The sequence below is a fragment of the Schistocerca cancellata genome, chromosome 9 (assembly GCF_023864275.1).
Source record: "Schistocerca cancellata isolate TAMUIC-IGC-003103 chromosome 9, iqSchCanc2.1, whole genome shotgun sequence".
Lineage (NCBI taxonomy): Eukaryota > Metazoa > Arthropoda > Insecta > Orthoptera > Acrididae > Schistocerca > Schistocerca cancellata.
In genome coordinates, this window is record NC_064634.1 from 399,786,703 (window position 1) to 399,809,778 (window position 23,076).

Consider the following 23,076-nt stretch of genomic DNA (forward strand, 5'->3'; position numbering starts at 1 on the left):
GTCACCTGAAAAAAAGCCATTAGTGTGTGCCTTTCAGAGGCACTGGTGGAGAAAAAAGGAGGCCATTATTCTCGCTATTGAGATTTGTTTGTAGAAAGCATCGCAAATAGACACCCTCAAACTTGAAAACATGATTACGCTGTAGAGTTCTTAATTTATGATATTTACTGAAATGAAGTGATGAGAAACACTTCATGTATAGTGTCTTGATAGTTGAAAGATTGTTTACTGCATTATGAAATGCCATATGGCTAGTTAATGACGTTTCACACCTTGCTTTGCCTATTTTGTTTAATATCTAGTTTCTAGTTGCACTGCAGCATTGGTTAAAATAAAATTTTATAGATGTACTAATATAAATATTTTCTGCCTGCAGATCCAGTAAATAATAATTTTGTGATATACTTCCAAAAAAATGTGGGAGCACAAAGAGACATTTCCCTTCACAGGAACTACATACATAATTTTCTTTTCAAGTACTTGGTAATTTATTTCATAGAATAAGTTTTTGTGGTGCACCACTTTAATTACATAGACATTAAGATGTGAATAGACATTTCCCTTATCTGCATTGTTGTCTTTAGTGTAATATTTTTTCTGCTTGAGCTATGTCATGTTTAGATATAAGTTATTGCATTTGCTACTGCTGTTTGCCAGGCATAGTGCTACTAAATTTCACTTTGCATTACTCTGTTAAGCCAGTTTTACTACTGATTTATTTTTCTTGTTTGCAGCTCATTGCCTTATATTAGTTGTAATATTGCTGCTTGCTTTGCCAATTTGCATTTTTTGTCATTGCTGATTGTGTTAATTGTTTTGTGCTGCTGCATTGCCTTGTCCCTTAGTTTATACATCTGAGCTCAGTAGATTTAAGTTAGCTTAAGATGGGGTAGGCTATATAAGAGAATGAGTTGTGATGAATTGGAAGAAATGCATTGAGAAGTTATAAGTAAAAAGTTTGTAAAAAAAAGAAAGAAAGGGGGAACTGTACAATGAAGAATAATTATTTTGAAAGAGGATATGAATGGCATATAGAAAGCAGGTATAGATGGGACTTTTAGGGAATAATGTTGAATGAAGGGAGATCTCCAAGAAGTAAGGAAAGCTTTCTTTGCAAAATACTGCAGTAAAACAAACCCTGTCCTTTCCTTTTGTGTTATTCCGCTACTTGTTTGTGTACCCTTGTGTATTTGTGTTCTTCCTGTCTTTATGTGTTTATCTGATAAGAGTTATGTTGTAGACTTTTTCTAATGCTATGGGCATTTTTCTAATGCTATACTTTGTAAAGATGTTTAGACATTATTTATTCTGTTTTGTTTTAATGCTCATGTGTGAAGTTGATGTTTCAAAAGTTATTCTGATCTTATATGTATGTAATTATGTAATAATTCCTGTAAAACTGATGTATATGTATATTTCTATTCTTTTGTAAAGCCTGTACTACTACAACTTTATCTGTATTGTTATGTTCTTTAATAATGTATTTTGTACCTTTGTTATTGTATTCTCATGTTATAAAATTGTAATTGACACCAGTTCATCAAATTTCTGATGGTCATAGTATATGCAAAATATGTGAGAAGTTGGGACTGTTAGTGTTTGGACGTGTGTTAATAATTCAGCAAGGGACTGATTAACAGCATTGCTGGTTCTAAGGACAATTCCAGAAACTTTGTGAGTGTACAAGTGGTGGTTTATGGACTTGCTATATTGTCTGCAAGACTTCTAAGGACAATTCTAGAAACTTTGTGAGTGCACAAGTGTTGGTTTATGGACTTGCTATATTCTCTGCAAGACTCTTCGATGTTGATTGTGCACCTGCACAGTCGCAACGGATGGCTGCTAGGCATCTCTACAAAGACTACAGTGGGTCTACACCTTTGATGACTCACCAACACCATTATTTCTACAAGGACTGCAGTGGGTCTGCACCTCTGGTGGCCCACCAATACCATAATCTCTACAAGGAATGAAGTGGGTCTGCACCTTTGATGGCCCACCAATACCATAATCTCTACTAGGACTACAGTGGGTCTGCTCTGTGATGACCTACCTACCAGTATTCTTCAAAACTTCGACTGACTCTGCTGTGGGTTTGCTTTGTTGTGGCCCATTACCTGTCTGCATGCTAAAAGTCAGCACTTTCCGTTGGAAGGACAACACTACTTCTTCAAGATTGCATGGAAATCCACTACTTCCGTGTGCATTCTCTTTTACTGCTCAGACTTTGAGAAAAAAAACACTGTAATTTTACTGTGATGAACGATCAGGACTGTCTTTATAGACTGTGAGAAAATTTTAGCTTTTGACCAATATTGTATCAATAAGTGTGTGCCTTTGATTTCTTTGTTATTGTAATTATGAAAAAATTTTTCAAATCTGCCCAAAACAATTTGTAAAATTTTTTGTGGGGAGCATGGGGGCTATGTAAGTAGGCTGTTTAGGTTCTTATATTGGTAACGCCACGTAGCGCTCTGAAAATCACTGGCTGTGCTGTGTGCAGTCTGTGGCTGGTTTGCATTGTTGTTGGCTATTGTAGTGTTGGGCAGCTGGATGTTAACAGCGCATAGCGTTGCGCAGTTGGAGGTGAGCCGCCAGCAGTGGTGGATGTGGGGAGAGAAATGGCGGAGTTTTGAAATTTGTAAGACTGGATGTCATGAACTGCTATATATATTATGACTTTTGATGACTATTAAGGTAAATACATTGTTTGTTCTCTATTAAAATCTTTCATTTGCTAACTATGCCTATCAGTAGTTAGTGCCTTCCGTAGTTTGAATCTTTTATTTAGCTGGCAGTAGTGGCGCTCGCTGTATTGCAGTAGTTCGAGCAACGAAGATTTTTGTGAGGTAAGTGATTTGTGAAACGTATAGGTTAATGTTAGTCAGGGCCATTCTTTTGTACGGATTTTTGAAAGTCAGATTGCGCTGTGCTAAAAATATTGTGTGTCAGTTTAAGCACAGTCATGTATAATTTTTCTAAGGGGACGTTTCAGTTGAACTGAATGATTCCTGTTACCATGGTTTCATACCATTCTCCGTAGCCACTAAACCTATAAGACAAGCTACATCTGTGGTAGCATCACTATTTGATGGAATGTGAATTATCAGCTGTGTACAGGAACCGTGTAGCTACAACACTTTTATTGCTGTCGAAGTTTCATTGGCTGAAGCCATTGTTACTGTGTTTAACAATAATTAATGTCCCTTATCGTGATTATTTGCCCACTATCTTTCATTAATGAACCACACAGATCCAAACTTCACCGCCTCCTACTTACCACCAAGATGCAATGAATGCTAGAAAGGCAAATGAAATTAATTATTAAGATTCATACTGTATAAGATTCCTCTACACACCATGTCGTACTATTGATCTTATGTGATAATCAAAGTTTCAACTGTTCAGAAAATCGATGTTAATCATATCAGTGGCCAAATCAAACTGAGTTAGAGCGTAACTCTTTGCGCGTCCACTTGCATCCCTCAAGTTCACTGATACACAGACAGCCTCATTATAGATCCTAATTTATTAGATTAGAGCTTAAGTTCGCAGCGTTTTACTGTATGTCTAATAAACAAAACAAATACCCATACCAGAGACTTTGGTCATCAATAATAAATTCTTCTATACTATTTACAACAGTCTGTGAACGGTGGTGTAACTTTTCGATTTCGAACTGTAGAAACCACGTGCTTTGAGGAGAATAACTCGTCAATCCATGTTCCATTGTCATCTGGAAAGGAAGTTCCTTGAAGGTCTTTCGACACGAGCTGAAAAAGTTATAATAGCAGGTCGCAAGATCAGGTGAATAAGGTCGGTGCAGAGTGACTTCCTAACCTAAGTCCCGTATATTGTTTTCTGTGAGTCCAGCAGAATGAAGGTGGGCGTTATTATGGAGTAGCATCATTTCACGCAGTTTTCCTGCTCATTGTTCTTGGACTCCGTGTCAGCTGTTGACAGTAAACGTCAGAAATGCTAGTTATATCTCAGGGAATGAATTAGTAGTATACCACATAGTCGCTGTTCCATCAGATGCATAACATTATCTTTTGTGAATGGGCGCAGGTCTTTGTATTGGGAATTGCTGCTTTGTCTGGGCTCAACCATTCCTTTCTTTTCGTAATGTTAACGTAAAGGTGCCATTTCTGGTCACCAGTAACGATGCAGAATAGGAAGGGCCGGTATTGTTCACGAGCCGATTGATGACGAGCAAGGAGAGATGCACTTGTGGCCACCTGCTGATTTTTTTGATTTTGGCTTAGAGCATTTGGCACCTAATACCCGATTTTTGAACCTTCCCCATCGCATGGAAATGTCGGATGATAGTGGAATGATCGCAGTTCATTACATTTGTCAGTTCTCGAGCACAGTGATGTGGATCATTGTGAATTAATATGTTAAATGATCTTCGCCAAATACCGAAGATCTTTCTGAACATGGAGAGTCATCAATATCTAAACGATCTTTCTCAAAACGAGAAAACCATTTTCTTGCCGTGCTCAGCGCAATGGCATTATCCCCATAGACGTCGCAAGTGTTTCTGGCTGCCTCCTCTGCTGTCACCTCTCTATTGAACTGAAACAGACGAATATGTTGGAGATGTTCCAATTTCTCCACTTGGCGTTCCATTTTGTAGCGTCCACAGCTTCACCCGCTATCTCCAAATGAAACGATAACAGTATGTAAACTCAAGCAGCAACAGTGAACTACAAATAAAAAATTACAATTGATAAATAAACGCATAGCGACGGGAATACCAACATGCAAAACAAAAATGCTACAAACTTGTGCACGAACCTAAAGTATAGTTTTGCATATCTGATCGTCACCATAGCAGAAAATCTAGAGCAGGTGATTCAAGGGGCGTACATGCAGTCATTGTGTTGTGAATTACTGTTTTACAAGACATTAAAGGTAGTCCCGCATTGTGTTGATCGTGTTAAAATCACAAAGTATTTGTCACTTCCTTGATGTCTTGATGTCAGCGGTGCTCCCCCACTTCTGCTTCGACGGCGTTCCACTGTGGAATGGTCGCACCTGACAACTCAAGCCCTGTCTGGAGTAACCACGAGCGCCGGAACGAAGAGAAAAGAAGGCGGTGAGGCGACGTCAGCCAAAAGCCCGCCGACAAGTATCGCGCGATCTCTGCAAGAAGAGAATATAAACTAACGGCGCTTCTGCAAGCCTCGGCTGGACATTAGTGGACAGTACTAGCACGGCCTAGCTGATATTGCTATGATATTACTGATCCATATCCATTACTTGTGTGAACTTTGTCTATAGCGAAGAAAGTTACTGATTGCATGTCGCCCATCGCTTGCGACACTTGTTCTAAATACAAAGTCAAGCATTGTTTTACTGAAATAAAACTACTAATCGCCGGCCAGGGTGGCCGAGCGGTTCTAGGCGCTACAGTCTGGAACCGCGCGACCACTACGGTCGCAGGTTCGAATCCTGCCTCGGGCATGGATGTGTGTGATGTCCTTAGGTTAGTTGGGTTTAAGTAGTTCTAAGTTCTAGGGGACTGATGACCTTAGAAGTTAAGTCCCATAGTGCTCAGAGCCATTTGAACCATTTGAAACTACTAATCTTATTTGCTTGAATTGATGTATAGCATTCCGAGAATGCAGCATCCCTTAGGCACTCTGTACGAGACGAGTGGGCAAGGTCCCACGTTTGGCGATGAGGATTCAACATTTGCCACGCAGGATTAGCCGAGCGGTCTAAGGGCCGGCACGGTAGCTCAGCGGGTTCGGTCAGAGGGCTAGCTGCCTTCTGTAATAAAAAAAAACCTGAGTTAATCGATCAACAACGAACTTAAACGGATGTCTTACGACGTCCGCCCTGAGCAGATAAAGCGAACAAAATGATATTTAAAAAAAAAAAAAAAAAAAAGGCGCTGCAGTCATGGACTGTGCAGCTGGTCCCGGCGGAGGTTCGAGTCCTCCCACGGCATGGTTGTGTGTGTTTGTCCTTGGGATACTTTAGGTTACGTAGTGTGTAAGCATAGGGACCTTAGCAGTTAAGTCCCTTAACGTTTCACACACATTTTTGAACTGAAACATTTTGGCGACGCGTATCCTCCACGTGTAGTGCCCGATGGCGACGGACTTTTCTTTGATGTGCTGGCGCTTAATTCTGTCTTGTGTTTTCTTTGCAGGGCCGCTCATTTGCTTTATCAGTTACTTGTCGTTTTTGATAATAAGTGTTTTCAGGTGGGCGTTACAGAAATTTTCTTTGCTTTTTTTTGTCTGTTTGTTGCATTTGTGCCTCCCGACATGCCCACCCCACCTCTTCTACCCCCCTGGTCAGGAGCCACAGCCTCAAGCATTAGATGCCACACAGCTAATGCAGATGTTTCAGTTCCAGACGCAGCAGATTTCGGTACTGCTCAACATGGTACAGCAGCTACTGGTCAATAGAACTAGAACCACCTACGGCAACACCTACAGCTATACCGCCTTTTTGACAGTTTAGTGAACAAGACGAGGACTGGCAAGAGTGATTGTCCCAAATTGAAGCCCACGTCATCATCCACAATGTACGAGGTACCGTAAAACTTCCATATCTATTATCGACAGTAGAAAGTGCAGTGTAGGGTACTACAAAAACTTTTCCCTAACGCCACTTCGTGTGAACTTGCGCCGGCCGCCGTGGTCTAGCGGTTCTGGCGCTGCAGTCCGGAACCGCGGGACTGCTACGGTCGCAGGTTCGAATCCTGCCTCGGGCATGGGTGTGTGTGATGTCCTTAGGTTAGTTAGGTTTAAGTAGTTCTAAGTTCTAGGGGACTTATGACCTAAGATGTTGAGTCCCATAGTGCTCAGAGCCATTTGAACCATTTTTGTGAACTTGCAGTTGTAGACTCACTAAAAAAACTATTAATAACAACAAATGAATGTATTATCAGCTAGTTATCAATTCTTTAATTGCAAAAAACGGTCAGAACAATCTTATCGTGAGTGGGTAACAGCTTTTTAGCCATCGACATCCTTTTAAGTGGTGATCGTCCCCCCACTTTGTCCTCACTGCTCTCAACCGTGGACAGTGAGACACCTTTTACTTCAGTGCCCCTATTTTAAACCACTACGCGCCCGTTTACAGTTGTCGCCTGATATTCTTGAGTCTATCAGTGTCAGTGAGGTGACACTGGTCATTTGAAGCTCCTTTTTGGGGAATACAACACCCCCTTCAATAGTAGTTTTCTAAGATTTCCTTCCGTTTTTAGTTTCCTTCCTTCTTGAGTTTCGCTCCCATAGCTGCTGACTTCACATTCGGTTTTTTACCCTTCCCTAAGCCACAGAATGGGTGTTTTGGTCCCTAAAACCATAAAAAATAATACATGGGATGACAATAAAATGTAAATTCAGGTGTGCTTGCGGTGCTTTTCAGACGTTATGTTGTGTGATACGACCGTGTACAATGTACCTCACGTCAAACTCAGAGAACAAATTTTGACACAGTCCAATCCATCATTTCAGTAGGTAGTGCAAATACTAGATCAGTACGACTCCGGTGCCTTTTCGGCTCATAAATTTGAGCTGCCAGCTATTTGGCGGGTTGAGTCCCTTGCTAGCGATCGCCCCCATTCCTTACCAGCGGCTTGCGCTAGCCACGCCAAGTACGCGAGTTTGCACGCCGCATAAGTAGTTCCCTAAACAGGCGGCTACACAGGCGAAGAGGATTAAGTCTTGCCCTAGGTGTTATTCACGACACAAATACCAGGACTGCCTCTCCCAACAAGCTCAGTGCTATGCTTGTGATAGGAAAGGACATTTACAATCCGTAATGCAATGGAACAAACATAAGAATACGGACGCAGGCGCCTCTGTCACATTGCTCAATCGTCACACGTATCAACTGTTAGGCTCCCCACACCTCTCTAAAACTGGCACGCAACTGATGACATATAATGGACAAGACATTCCCGTTCTCAAATGGTTCAAATGGCTCTGAACACTATAGGACTTAACATCTGTGGTCTTCAGTCCCCTAGAACTTAGAACTACTTAAACCTAACTAACCTAAGGACATCACACACATCCATGGCCGAGGCAGGATTCGAACCTGCGATCTTAGCGGTCGCGCGGTTCCAGACTGGCCGGCATTTCCCGTTCTCAGAACATGTACTTTGCCTGATATGTATCGCTCACATATGCGAACAGTGACTTTCACAATGCTACAATGACGCGTCCGCAGCTCGTGGTCGCGCGGTAGCATTCTCGCTTCCCGCACCCAAGTTCCCGGGTTCGATTCCCGGCGGGGTCAGGGATTTTCTCTGCCTCGTCATGACTGGGTGTTGTGTGACGTCCTTAGGTTAGTTAGGTTTAAGAAGTTCTAAGTTCTAGGGGACTGATGACCATAGATGTTAAGTCCCATAGAGCTCAGAGCCATTTGAACCATACAATCACGCGATTGTGAGATCATATTTGGTCTTGATTTTTTTGATTTGTTTGGCTTTAACATTCAGGACAATGTGTTGTCAGTGTCTGTATCCAACGCAAAAGACAGTGTAGATAGCTTGCTAAAAGAATTCTCAGAACTCTTTTCTGAAGGTTTAGGCAAAGCTAACAGTTTTGTTGCACGTATTACGGTGAAAGACAATGCTCAGCTGAAACTTTACCGGACCAGGACAGTTCCCATTGCATTACGGGATAAAGTGCCTGCTGATCTTAAAGAACTGTAAGATAACGAAGTTATTGCGCCCATATCTGCTAGTCTACGGGCAAGTCCACTGGTTTTGTCCGCAAACCTTCAGATCACATTCGCCTCTGTGTTGACTTTAAGTCTACAGTCAACCCACAAACTATTATTGACACTTATCCATTGACAAGCCCAGAGGATCTGATGGACTGATTAGGCGCTGAACGCTACCTTTCAAAAATTGATTTGCGTCACGCGTATCTTCAAATACTGCCCGATGAAGAATCTGAAAAAGTATGTGTAGTGAATACTCACTTTGCTTGTTTAAATATTTGCGTTTGCCTTTTGGCAGTGCTTCCGCATCCGCCATTTTCCAACAGTATTTGGAACAACTGACTCCACAAATGCCAAACTCTTCAAACTATTTGGACGACATTGTCTTAGCAGGTCGTACACTTGAAGAACATGTTGAAAATTTACGTGCTTTGTCTCGTGTGTTATCTGCTGCACGACTAAAGTGTAGACTGGACAAGTGTGATTTTTTTAAACCTGAGTTGCAATATCTTGGCCATGTCATAAACAGTCAAGGTGTACATCCTCTTCAGTCGCATTCGTTAGCTATACGATACTTGTCAGTTCCTCACAATATCACAGAATTGCAGTCAGTCTTAGGGAAAATGAACTATTACATTCGGTTCATACAGAATGCTGCACAAATCGCAACTCCATTGCATCGCTTGCATCGCAAGAATGTCCCCTTTGTTTGGACAGACGAGTGCCAAGTAGCTTTTTACAAACATAAAGATGCATTGCTCACTGACCGATGCCTAGTTCACTTCGATCCTGACAAACCAGTTATATTGCAAGTTGGCGCTTCCTCTTACGGAATCGGTGCAGTGTTTTCGCACAGAATTGGTGATAAAGACAGACCTATCGCTTTCGCATCAAAAGTGTTGTCCAAAGCTTATTGTAACTATTCACAAATTCAGAAAGAGGATTTAGCTATTGTGTATGGTATCAGCAAATTCCACCACCATTTTTATGGCAGAAAATTCTACTGCGTAATAGATCACAAGCCTTGGCAGTCCTTGTTTCATCCGATGAAACCGGTTCCTTTTCGATCAGCCCAAAAATTGGAAAACTGGGCTCTGCTGTTGTCTCAATACCAGTACGAGATTTTGTATCATCCGACGCCTCAACATGGTAATGCGGATGTACTTTCACGCCTTCCAATTGGCCCTGACGCAGACTTTGATGCTTATGCTGTATCTTGTTGTCACATCGATGCTCAGGTTTCTGAATTGCCTCAGACTTTTCCGTTGAACTATAAGAAAATTGCACAGGCCACGGAAGCTGACTCCGATTTGAACATTTTGCTCAGTTATATTCGCACATATTGGGCTCACTCATTGAACAGTATAAAGAACTCAGTAGTGGGCCGATACTTCTCACGTCGGCATAGTGTCGCAGTGCAGAAAGGTGTGATTCTTGTTAAAAATGACAATGGTCAGTCATGTGTGTTGATCCCTTCAGCTTTACAAAAGAAAGTGTTGCCGTTACTTCACCAAGGACACTGGCGGATTGCTCGTATGAACAGTTAGCGTGTCGACACTGTACTTGGCAGGGTATGGACGCCCAAATAGAACAGATGACGTCACAGTGTCACACATGAGAGGAAAATCAGTCCGCTCCGCCACAAACATTCTCTGCTTGGCCTAAGTCGCAAACACAATGGCAACGTATGCACCTTTTTGGAACACTCGCCGGTTAATTGTGGTTGACTCGTATAGCAAGTTTCCTTTTGCGGTAACAACTCGACAACGTCCCGCAGCACAATTCAGGTGTTGTCATCGATTTTTTGCCTAGAAGGCTTACCTAAAGTAATAGTGTCTGACAACGGCCCTCAGTTCACATCAAGTGAATTTTAAACATTCTGTGAACGCAATGGCATACAGCATCTAACTAGTTCACCGTTCCATCCACAGTCAAACGGCGAAGCGCACCGTTTTGTCAGAACCTTCAAGCAGTAAATGGCCAAACTTTGCTCCGTGCATACCAGGGATCAAACATTGCAACTGTTTCTCGCCTCATATCGTTCGCACCCGCGAGATGGACCATCGCCGGCGGAACTCCTTCATGGCCGTCACTGTCGGACACTACTCCACCTGCTCCACCCTCCTCACCATCCGGCGCCGAAGGACGCCCGCAAGTATCACCTCGCACAGCATTATATTGTCTTTTACAGGGTCTTTAGCGGCAGTAGACGGTTGGCGCGAGGCGAGATCGTCCGTCGACGTGGTGCTTGCATGTCTCTTCTTTCAGGTCCAGATGGCTTGCATCGCCGCCATCAAAATCAACCTCGCCTCTGTCATGTACACGATGAACTTTCAGTCTTTCTTCCTCCTGTTTCATGGGTCCAGAGGGCAGTGCGGCCACAGTAGCCGCCAAAGGATGTCATCACGACATCGCAGGACGACCCCATGGAGGCAAAGCCTTCGCCTCCTCTCGTCCTACCGATGGAGCTGGACCCGCCCACACGACAGCAGTCGCCGCCTTCTCTATCTGGTTTATGGCACCAGGAGCTGGACGCATACCCTTCTAGTGGTTTTCGGTGGGACATTTCCACCAGAGAGCAAGCCGGATGGCGGGGTATGGCTGGAACTGGACGTCCCCTGCAGCCACAGCTTCCAACCCGATGATGCACCCACACTCCTGCCTCCCTGTGCCGTGGTCGCACTGCCTACACGACGACGGTCCGCCGCTTTGGGTGGAGGGGAGGGGGGAGACGGGGGGAGGGAGGAATGTTCTGGCGTAACCACAAGCGCCGGAACGAATATGAAGAACGCAAGAGAAGAGAAGGCGGTGAGGCGACGTCAGCCTATAGCACGCTGACAAGGACCGCACGACGACAGGAGCGACCTCTGCAAGAAGTGAATATAAGCTCCGCTCCTGCCAGACTTGGCCGGACATTAGTGGACAGTATTAGCACGGCCTAGCAGAGAGTGCTACGACATCAGTCATTAGTGATCCATATCCTCTGGTTGTTTGGACTTCGTCTATAGCGAAGAACATTACTGATTGCATGTTACCCATCGCTTGCGATGCCGCTCGTGCGGCTCTCCCCGTCGGAGGCCCGAATCCTCCCTCAGGCATGGCTGTGTGTGTTGTACTTAGTGTAAGTTAGTTTAAGATTAAGTAGTGTGTAAGCTTAGGGACCGATGACCTCGGCAGTTTGGTCCCATAAGGCCTTACCACAATTTTTTTTCGCTTGCGACACTTGATCTAAATACAAAGTTAAGTATTGTCAATTGTTGTTGTTGTGGTCTTCAGTCCTGAGACTGGCTTGATGCAGCTCTCCATGCTACTCTATCCTGTGCAAGCTTCATCTCCCAGTACCTACTGAAACCTACATGCTTCTGAATCTGTTTAATGTATTCATCTCTTGGTCTCCCTCTACGATTTTTACCCTCCACGCTGCCCTCCAATACTAAATTGGTGATCCCTTGATGCCTTCTTCCAGTTAAGTTGTGCCACAAACTTCTCCCCAATCCTATTCAATACCCCCTCATCAGTTATATGATCTACCCATCTAATCTTCAGCATTCTTCTGTAGCACCACATTTCGAAAGCTTCTATTCTTTTCTTGTCCAAACTAGTTCATGTTTCACTTCCATACATGGCTACACTCCATACAAATACTTCCAGAATCGACTTCCTGACACTTAAATCAATTCTCGATGTTAACAAATTTCTCTTCTTCAGAAACGCTTTCTTTGTCATTGCCAGTCTACATTTTATATCCTCTCTACTTCGACCATCGTCAGTTATTTTGCTCCCCAAGTAGCAAAACTCCTGTACTACTTTAAGCATATCATTTCCTAATCTAATTCCCTCAGCATCACCCGACTTAATTCGACTACATTCCATTATCCTCGTTTTGCTTTTGTTGATGTTCATCTTATATCCTCCTTTCAAGACACTGTCCATTCCGTTCAACTGCTCTTCCAAGTCCTTTGCTGTCTCTGACAGAATTACAATGTTATCAGGGAACCTCAAAGTTTTTATTTCTTCTCCATGGACTTTAATACCTACTCCGAATTTTTCTTTTGTTTCCTTCACTGCTTGCTCAATATACAGATTGAATAACATCGGGGATAGGCTACAACCCTGTCTCACTCCCTTCCCAACCACAGCTTCCCTTTCGTGCCCCTCGACTCTTATAACTGCCATCTGCTTTCTGTACAAATTGTAAATAGCCTTTCGCTCTTGTATTTTACCCCTGCCACCTTCAGAATTTGAAAGAGAGTATTCCAGTCAACATTGTCAAAAGCTTTCTCTAAGTCTACAAATGCTAGAAACGTAGGTTTGCCTTTCCTTAATCTTTCTTCTAAGATACGTCGTAGGGTCAGTATTGCCTCACGTGTTCCAACATTTTTACGGAATCCAAACTGATCTACCCTGAGGTCAGCTTCTAGCAGTTTTTACTTTCGTCTGTAGAGAATACGCGTTAGTATTTTGCATCCGTGACTTATTAAACTGATTGTTCGGTAATTTTCACATCTGTCAGCACCTGCTTTCTTTGGAATCGGAATTATTATATTCTTCTTGAAGTCTGAGGGTATTTCGCCTGTCTCATACATCTTGCTCACCAGATGGTAGAGTTTTGTCAGGACTGGCTCTCCCAAGGCCGTCAGTAGTTCTAATGGAATGTTGTCTACTCCTGGGGCCTTGTTTCGACTTTGGTCTTTCAGTGCTCTGTCAAACTCTTCACGCAGTATCGTATCTCCCATTTCATCTTAATCTACATCCTCTTCCATTTCCATAATATTGCCCTCAAGTACATTGCCCTTGTATAGACCCTCTATATACTCCTTCCACCTTTCTGCTTTCCCTTCTTTGCTTAGAACTGGGTTTCCATCTGAGCTCTTGATATTCATACAAGTGGTTCTCTTTTCTCCAAAGGTCTCTCTAATTTTCCTGTAGGCAGTATCTATCTTACCCCTAGTGAGATAACCCTCTACATCCTTACATTTGTCCTCTAGCCATCCCTGCTTAGCCATTTTGCACTTCCTGTCGATCTCGTTTTTGAGACGTTTGTATTCCTTTTTGCCTGCTTCATTTACTGCATTTTTATATTTTCTCCTTTCATCTATTATTTATATTTTCTCCTTTCATCCATTATTAATGTCAATTAGCTTTATTGAAATAAAACTACTGATGTTATTTGCTTGGATTGTTGTATAGCATTCCGAGAACGCAGCATCTCTTGGGTACCCTATACGAGACGAGTGGGCAAGACTCCACACTCGGTGATGATGACTGAACAGGCCCCACTCGCATCCACCGTGGAAGCCTGGGACATGACTTGCTGCCCTCTTAAAGGAATCTGGCGACAGAAGGCGTGGACATCAGGTCAGAACGCTGTGCCACCAAGTACTACAAGCGGACTCAGTGCATTATGTGATTAGCCTGCCCCAGTCTCCAATTCTGATTGTTCGGTAATTTTCACATCTGTCAGCACCTTCTTTCTTTGGGATCGGAATTATTATATTCTTCTTGAAGTCTGAGGGTATTTCGCCTGTCTCGTACATCTTGCTCACCAGATGGTAGAGTTTTGTCAGGACTGACTCTCCCAAGGCCGTCAGTAGTCTGCTGTCTGCTAACGTTGACCTGATATCAAGATGGTGCTGCTGGACTCCGAATGACTGTGCCTCAAAATTCGCACCTATTTTTACAGCTCTGAGATGCATTTGTTGTACTGTTACCTAGACCGCTACCACTCACACTGATAAACCAAAACATTATGACCACTGCCAATGATGCCATTGGATGCTGCCTGATGGCGTTGCAGGCACGTGACGCAGTAACATCTATGTAAGCGGAGCAAACACGGATGTGGCGTCATCCTAGGGAAGATATGGGCTGCAAATGGGGAAGCCATTTAGATTAGCGACTTCGACAAAGGCGAGATTATTACTACGCAGAGCTGATGAACGAGTATCTCCAAAAAGGCGAAGCTGGTCGAATGTTCACGTGCTACTGTCGTGAGCATCTAGTGAAACAGGTAGAAGTACAGTGAAACTACTTATAGGCGCTAAACGGTTGGACGTTCTGTGAAGATTCGTAACGTAGAGTTCAGACGATTGTCTGCACTTTAAAGTAAGATAGATGGCTATCTCTGGCAGCTCTGCTGAAACAGCACAATGCTGGTGCATGCACAAGTGTTTCGGAGCACACCATTCGCCGTACATCGTTACTACGTGTTCACTTATTGACCCAACGACATCGTCAATTATGATTGCAGTGGGCACGTGACTAGCGAAATATGACCGTCGATCAGTGGTAACGAGTCGGCTTTTTGGGTGGATCACATTTTTGGTACACTAGGTCGATGGGCACCTCCACAAACGCCGTCATCGAGGTGAACAGCGGCTCGAAACGTGCAGCGCGCCACGGACGCAAGCTGGTTGGAGTACTATTATGTTATAAAGACAATCTACTGCGCTTTGTAACCTCCCCACAAAATTGAATAAATAATAATAGGAATATGATTCTAATTTTAGTGTAACCCCAGAACAAAATTGGTTCCCATTTATAACCTCCCTACAGAAATTCATTCACATTTAACCTCCACACAAAATTTGTTTCCCATTTAATGTATCCACAAAATTCTTTTCTCTTCTAATATAAGCTCGAAACAGAAAAATTCCTAAACCTCGTAATAAAAAATAAATTCAGTAACCTGGTAAATTTTGGACGACAGCAGTGTTGCGTCATGGCCTTGTAAGATCATTCTGAATAAAAAAAAAGGAAAAATTCTTACCTCAATAAAATTGTCGAATATATCTGCTCTTACAATAAATTTTTCCGGCACAGCTCTGTGCAATGCTGGCCGATAGATTGGTCATTTATGAAAGGAAACAACTGATTTTTCTTTTGCAACAATCGGAATGATCATGGATTGGAGAAATTAGTAAATTCTTTAAATTGAAATGAATGCTTGTTAGAAATTACTTTATATGACAAAGATTATTATTAGGACATTTTTAAAACATTTACATGGGAGTTCAGATAACATTACTAGATATGCGCGAGGCTGCTTTTTACCTTATACAATAATACTCATATACTTATATGACAAAGATTATTATTAGGACATTTTTAAAACATTTACATGGGAGTTCAGATAACATTACTAGATATGCGCGAGGCTGCTTTTTACCTTATACAATAATACTCAGGCTCCGGCATCGCTGCACCGCGACCGACCAGCCAACACGATACACCATACCAGACCACAGCAGACTCCAGACTAGCGCAGACTAGCAACAACTTACTGCTACAGCTACACAGTTTCTACTCAGTCAACACTGCTCTCTGGTCAGCGATTCTCTTATACGTTGCATATCGCAGGCAGGGCATGAGCAATACATCGAAATTACATCTGCTCGGAGCTCTTACAGCTTGCTTGGAACCTGTGGTAGTAATTGACGGCAAACTGACAGCTGCGCATCCCTTCATGCTTGATGTCATCTCCGACGCCAATGTGATTCGCAGTATAATTGTCTGTGTCTCGGAGCCAGAACCGTCGTACGGTGGTTTGAGGATCATTATAGTGCACTTACGTTGATGTCCCGGCCACCAAATTCACCTGATGTAAATCCTATGGACCCGATCTGGGTCTCTATCGGGCACTATCATTGGTATGCAAATCAGCGGCCCGTTACATATGTGAATTATATTACCTATGAGTAGACATCTAATACCTACCAACTAACAGTAGGATCCCTGATACGCAGAATCAGTGATGTATTTCGCTCCAAGGACAGACAAACAAGCTATTAAACAGGTTGTCATAATGTTTTGGCTCACGAGCGTAGCTCACAACATGGGTCTTTCGTTAAGTTGCAAGCAGCGTGAATTCCGAAAACATCGCCCATGTGAAACCCAACTCCCACTTTCCTTACATGACATACTCAAAGCTTCGGATCAAGGCAGTCTGGTAGATTCTATATTTCTTGATTTCCGAAAAGTTTTTGACAGTAGCACATCTACGCTTATTGTCAAAAGTACGATCATATGTGGTATCAAGTGAAATTTGTGAGTGGGCTGTGGATTTTTTGGTAGACAGGAGCATATTATCATGGATGGACAGTCATCGTCAGATGCAGAAGTAAAAAAAATGGCTCTGAGCACTATGGGACTCAACATCTTAGGTCATAAGTCCCCTAGAACTTAGAGAACTACTTAAACCTAACTAACCTAAGGACATCACACACACCCACGCCCGAGGCAGGATTCGAACCTGCGACCGTAGCAGTCCCGCGGTTCCGGACTGCAGCGCCAGAACCGCTAGACCACCGCGGCCGGCTGCAGAAGTAACTTGAGGTGTGCTGGAACCCTTGCTGTTCATGCTGTGTATTAAAGACCTTGCAGACAATATTAATAGTAACCTCAGATTTTTGCACATGATAACAATTATCTGTAGTGCAGTATTGTCTGAAAGAAGCTGGATAAATATTCATTCAGATCTTGACAAGATTTGAAAGTTGTGCAAAGATTGTCAACTTTCTTTATATATTTATAAATGTAAAACTGTGAATTTCACAAAACGAAAAACTTTGTATCCTGTGAGTATAATGTCAATGTGTCACTGTTGAAATCGGCCAACTCATACAAATATCTGGTTGTAACACTTTGTAGGGATATGAAATGAATACATCACGTAGGCTCAGTCGTAGGTAAAGCAGGTAGTAGACTTCGGTTTATTGGTTTAGTAGTGGGGAAGTAAAATCAGCCTACAAAGGAGATTGCTTACAAATCTCTCATGCAACTAGTTCGAGAATATTGCTCAAGTGCGTGGGACCCATACCAGATAGGTCTAACAAGGGCAATTGAACACATACGAAGAAGGGCAGCACGAATGTTCACAGGTCTGATCAATGCATGAGTGTCACGGAGATAGTGAACGAAATGAAGTGGAAGACTTTTGAAGATAGAAGTAAGCTATCTCGAGAAAGTCTATTTACAAAGTTTAAAGAACCGGCTTTACTTGTGATTTTAGGAATACACAACAGCAATTACTACAACCATCTACGTATCGCTCACATACCGATCGTCAGGGTAAGATCAGAATAATCAGTGCACGCACAGAGGCATTGAAACAATAAATTTCACGCCCTCTATGCTTGAATTGAGCGGCAAGAAACCCGAATAACTGGTACAATGCGACGTACCCCTTGCCATGCACTTCACGGTGGTTTTAAGACAATACATTTAGATGAAGATGTAGAAAATACTTTTTATACTGTTCCTCACAAGGGACATCAAATCAAATTGCCTGCCTACAAAGTATCGTCTAATTTGTGCGACTGGATTAGTGATCTATCAGAAAGGTTATAATTCACAGTAACTGATGGAAAGTAATCCAGTAAAACAGAAATGATATCTTGCTTTCCCCAAGATAGTATTTTAGCTAATCAACGTAAGTAACTAGCAATCCGGAAATGCTTTTACAACTGTTACATATGTGTGGTAACTGGATATACATCCTAACCTCCTTCTCCTCCGTCTCTCTCTCTCCCTCTCCTCTTCCCTCCTCTCTTTGCCTATCTCCTCCTCTTCCCCCCTCCTCTCTGCCTGTCGCCTCGCACTTCTCACTGTTCGCCTCCACCTCCTCTACCACTTCTCTCCGTTTGTCTCTACTTCCACCCCATCTCTCTCTCCCCCTCCTCCTGGCCCCTCTCTCTGCCCATCTCCTCCTTCTCCCCCCTGCTCCCTCCTTTTTCTCCCTACACTACACCTCCCACCACCGTGGTCTCCTCTCTCCGACACTAAGCCTTTGTTTATTGTTATTGCCAACGAATCCTTGACTGGTAACTGAAGTCACTTGAAAGAAGAGTAAATCGTATACGGGGCATGACAGGCTTCCCTTGATGATTCATCTAACATTAGTAGCTTCAATGACATTCTCTAGCTTAGTTCCAATTTACGAACAGGTTGGATTGCAAAGTTACGGACAATTCAGGTTCTGATAATCAATGAATACGCCTTTCCTGTTACCTATTAAAAGCAACTGGGAGGAGAGAAAAAACAGCACATAGTTGTGTATAGAATTTTTGTTTAAAATGGAGAAATAATGTTTATGTTATAAGCCAATTGTTTAAATTTTAAATGTCCTGCTATTGTATTTAAAACTGTCAACATAAAACAACATTTTCTTCCTCGCAATCAGTTTTAGCAGGAAACCTCTACATTATGGTTTAAGAAAGTACATAGTCCTTCTGAATATACCGGTCGATCAGAAAGTCAGTATAAATTTGAAAACTGAATAATGTAGATAGAGAGGTACAAATTGACACACACGCTTGGAATGACATGGGGTTTTATTAGAATCAAAAAATACAAACGTTCAAAAGATGTCCGACAGATGGCGCTTCATTTGATCAGAATAGCAATAATTAGCATAACAAAGTAAGACAAAGCAAAGATGATGTTCTTTACAGGAAATGCTCAACATGTCCATCATCATTCCTCAACAATAGCTGTAGTCGAGCAATAATGTTGTGAACAGCACTGTAAAGCATGTCCGGAGTTATGGTGAGCCATTGGCGTCGGATGTTGTCTTTCAGCATCCCTAGAGACGTCGGTCGATCACGATACACTTCCGACTTCAGGGTAACCCCAAAGCCAATACTCGCACGGACTGAGGTCTGGGGACCTGGGAGGCCAAGCATGACGAAAGTGGCGGCAGAGCACACGATCATCACCAAATGACGCGCGCAAGATATCTTTCACGCGTCTAGCAGTATGAGGTGTTTTTTTTTTCTAATAAAACCCCATGTCATTCCAAGCATGTGTGTCAATTTTTACCTCTCTATCTACATTATTCCGTGGTCTATTAAGTTTTCAAATTTATACTGACTTTTTGATCACCCGGTATATTGTGTAAAAATTCAAAGACATTCAGTCAAGAACTTTTCGATATTTTTGCTAACAACGTTTCCACTTTGTAATAAATATACAGTCTACGTCCTCCCAAACATATATTAGAATATCGTGTAAAAATTAAAAGTAAATCGGTCAAGAAATTTTCGATATTTTTACTGACAGTCTTTCCCTTTATATAGTATATCTATATATTTATGTGCCAACGGCCCTGCCGCAGTGGTAACACCGGTTCCCGTCAGATCACCGAAGTTAAGCGCTGTCGGGCTGGGCTAGCACTTGGATGGGTGACCATCCAGTCTGCCGAGCACTGTTGGCAAGCGGGGTGCACTCAGCCCTTGTGAGGCAAACTGAGGAGCTTCCCGATTGAGAAGTAGCGGCTCCGGTCCCAGAAACTGACGTACGGCCGCGAGAGCGGTGTGCTGACCACATGCCCCTCCGAATCCTGATCCAGTGACGCCTATGGCCTAAGGATGACACGGCAGCCGGTCGGTACCGTTGGGCTTTCTAAGGCCTGTTCGGACGAAGTTTAGTTAGTTTTTTAATATATATTTGCACCGTATGTACTGAGGAAATGTGTAGCCAGTGCCCGTCCGATCGTAGAGTAAAAGTCTGAAGTAAACCAGGCAAGTGACTTTCGAGATTTTTCGCGACAACGTTAAAGAAGGACTTGCACGATAGATTTAGGAGACAATCTGAGCAGCCATCTTAGAGTTTTTGCAGATGATGTTGTCACTTACGTCTAGCAAAGTCATCAGATGACCAAAACCAACTGCAAAATAATTGAGACAAGATTTGTATATAGTACGATGGCAGCTGAGTTGAAAAGTGTGAAGCCATCCGCACGAGTACTAAAAGGTATCCGATAAATTTCGGTTACGCCATAAATCAAATTAAAATGGCTCTGAGCACTATGGGACTCGACTGCTGTGGTCATCAGTCCCCTAGAACTTAGAACTACTCAAACCTAACTAACCTAAGGACATCACACACATCCATGCCCGAGGCAGGATTCGGACCTGCGACCGTAGCGGTCACGCGGGTCCAGACTGTGGCGCCTAGAACCGCACGGCCACTCCGGCCGGCACGCGATAAATCGCACAAATATAAAGGCTATCAGTTCAGCTGAATAATTAGGATTACAGTTAGTAATAACTTTAATTGGAAAGGTCACATAGATAATGTTGTCGGCAAAGCAAACCAAAGGCTGTGATTTATTGGCTGAACACCTAGAAGATGCAACAGATCCACTAGACTGCTTACACTACACTTATCAGTCCTCTACTGGAGTATTGCTGTGCGGTGTGGGATTCGCATCATGAATAATTGACAGAGGACATCGAAAAAATTCAAAGAAGGACAGGTCGTTTTGTACTATCGCGAAATAAGAGACAGACTGTCCGGGGCGTGTGTAGCGTTGCTCTGGGGGGGGGGGGGGGGGTAAAAAAGAAAAAGGATTGTTATTTTTTTTTTTGAAAAAATGTCGAAAAAGTGAATATTTTGGTGGGCCACTTGGCAACAGAATCAGGGATTGATTACACTATTATAATAACATACTTTGAGCATTAAATACCTGAATAAGAGAAACATTATCATTTCTGTGCATTTTTATATTCGCGATGTAGTCATACCCGGAACAACACTAAGGGACCAGAAAATTTATGACTTTAAAAGAAATGCAACACTACACAATTAAAAAAAAATTGGCTCAGAAATAACAGGAAAACGATAATGTTCCTTCTGTCTCATGCTGCGTTCTGCCCATCAGCGTGATCGTAATTTCTGGTGATGAACTAACACAAAATAATTATCAATTGAGTGAATGAGGAGATGGAAATCATCAAGGTTAATTTACTAAAATAAGCACACTTATCTGTAACACACTTTTTTTTAGTGCTACGTACCTTTTCATATTAAATTACAATAGATGACCATTGTGGTTAAATACTTTATACATAACAGTCAAAATGTCCTTTTGATGCTGTCTGTTCGTAATCAGTTACAAGAAACTACATGTTTTCTGATTGAAAAAAATAACAATTAGCATATTCACTCAATATTTTCACGTTGTTGTTGTTGTTGTGGTCTTCAGTCCTGAGACTGGTTTGATGCAGCTCTCCATGCTACTCTATCCTGTGCAAGCTTCTTCATCTCCCAGTACCTACTGCAACCTACATCCTTCTGAATCTGCTTAGTGTATTCATCTCTTGGTCTCCCCCTACGATTTTTACCCTCCACGCTGCCCTCCAATACTAAATTGGTGATCCCTTGATGCCTCAGAACATGTCCTACCAACCGATCCCTTCTTCTGGTCAAGTTGTGCCACAAACTTCTCTTCTCCCCAACCCTATTCAATACTTCCTCATTAGTTATGTGATCTACCCATCTAATCTTCAGCATTCTTCTGTAGCACCACATTTCGAAAGCTTCTATTCTCTTCTTGTCCAAACTATTTACCGTCCATGTTTCACTTCCATACATGGCTACACTCCATACAAATACTTTCAGAAATGACTTCCTGACACTTAAATCTATACTCGATGTTAACAAATTTCTCTTCTTCAGAAACGCTTTCCTTGCCATTGCCAGTCTACATTTTATGTCCTCTCTACTTCGACCATCATCAGTTATTTTGCTCCCCAAATAGCAAAACTCCTTTACTACTTTAAGTGTCTCATTTCCTAATCTAATTCCCTCAGCATCACCCGACTTAATTCGACTACATTCCATTATCCTTGTTTTGCTTTTGTTGATGTTCATCTTATATCCTCCTTTCAAGACACTGTCCATTCCGTTCAACTGCACTTCCAGGTCCTTTGCTGTCTCTGACAGAATTACAATGTCATCGGCGAACCTCAAGGTTTTTATTTCTTCTCCATGGATTTTAATACCTACTCCGAATTTTTCTTTTTGTTTCCTTTACTGCTTGCTCGATATACAGATTGAATAACATCGGGGAGAGGCTACAACCCTGTCTTACTCCCTTCCCAACCACTGCTTCCCTTTCATGTCCCTCGACTCTTATAACTGCCATCTGGCTACTGTACAAATTGTAAATAGCCTTTCGCTCCCTGTATTTTACCCCTGCCACCTTTAGAATTTGAAAGAGAGTATTCCAGTCAACATTGTCAAAAGCTTTCTCTAAGTCTACAAATGCTAGAAATGTAGGTTTGCCTTTCCTTAATTTTTCTTCTAAGATAAGTCGTAAGGTCAGTATTGCCTCACGTGTTCCAGTATTTCTACGGAATCCAAACTGATCTTCCCCGAGGTCGGCTTCTACTAGTTTTTCCATTCGTCTGTAAAGAATTCGTGTTAGTATTTTGCAGCTGTGACTTATTAAACTGATTGTTCGGTAATTTTCACATCTGTCAACACCTGCTTTCTTTGGGATTGGAATTATTATATTCTTCTTGAAGTCTGAGGGTATTTCGCCTGTTTCATACATCTTGCTCACCAGATGGTAGAGTTTTGTCAGGACTGGCTCTC

The 23,076-nt window shown here is 42.4% G+C and overlaps 1 pseudogene; it reads left to right on the forward strand.

Annotated features, from left to right (window-relative positions):
* The first annotated feature begins 19,791 nt into the window (after positions 1-19,791).
* Positions 19,792-19,909, forward strand: LOC126102196 (5S ribosomal RNA; annotated as a pseudogene).
* The last annotated feature ends 3,167 nt before the right edge of the window (positions 19,910-23,076 follow it).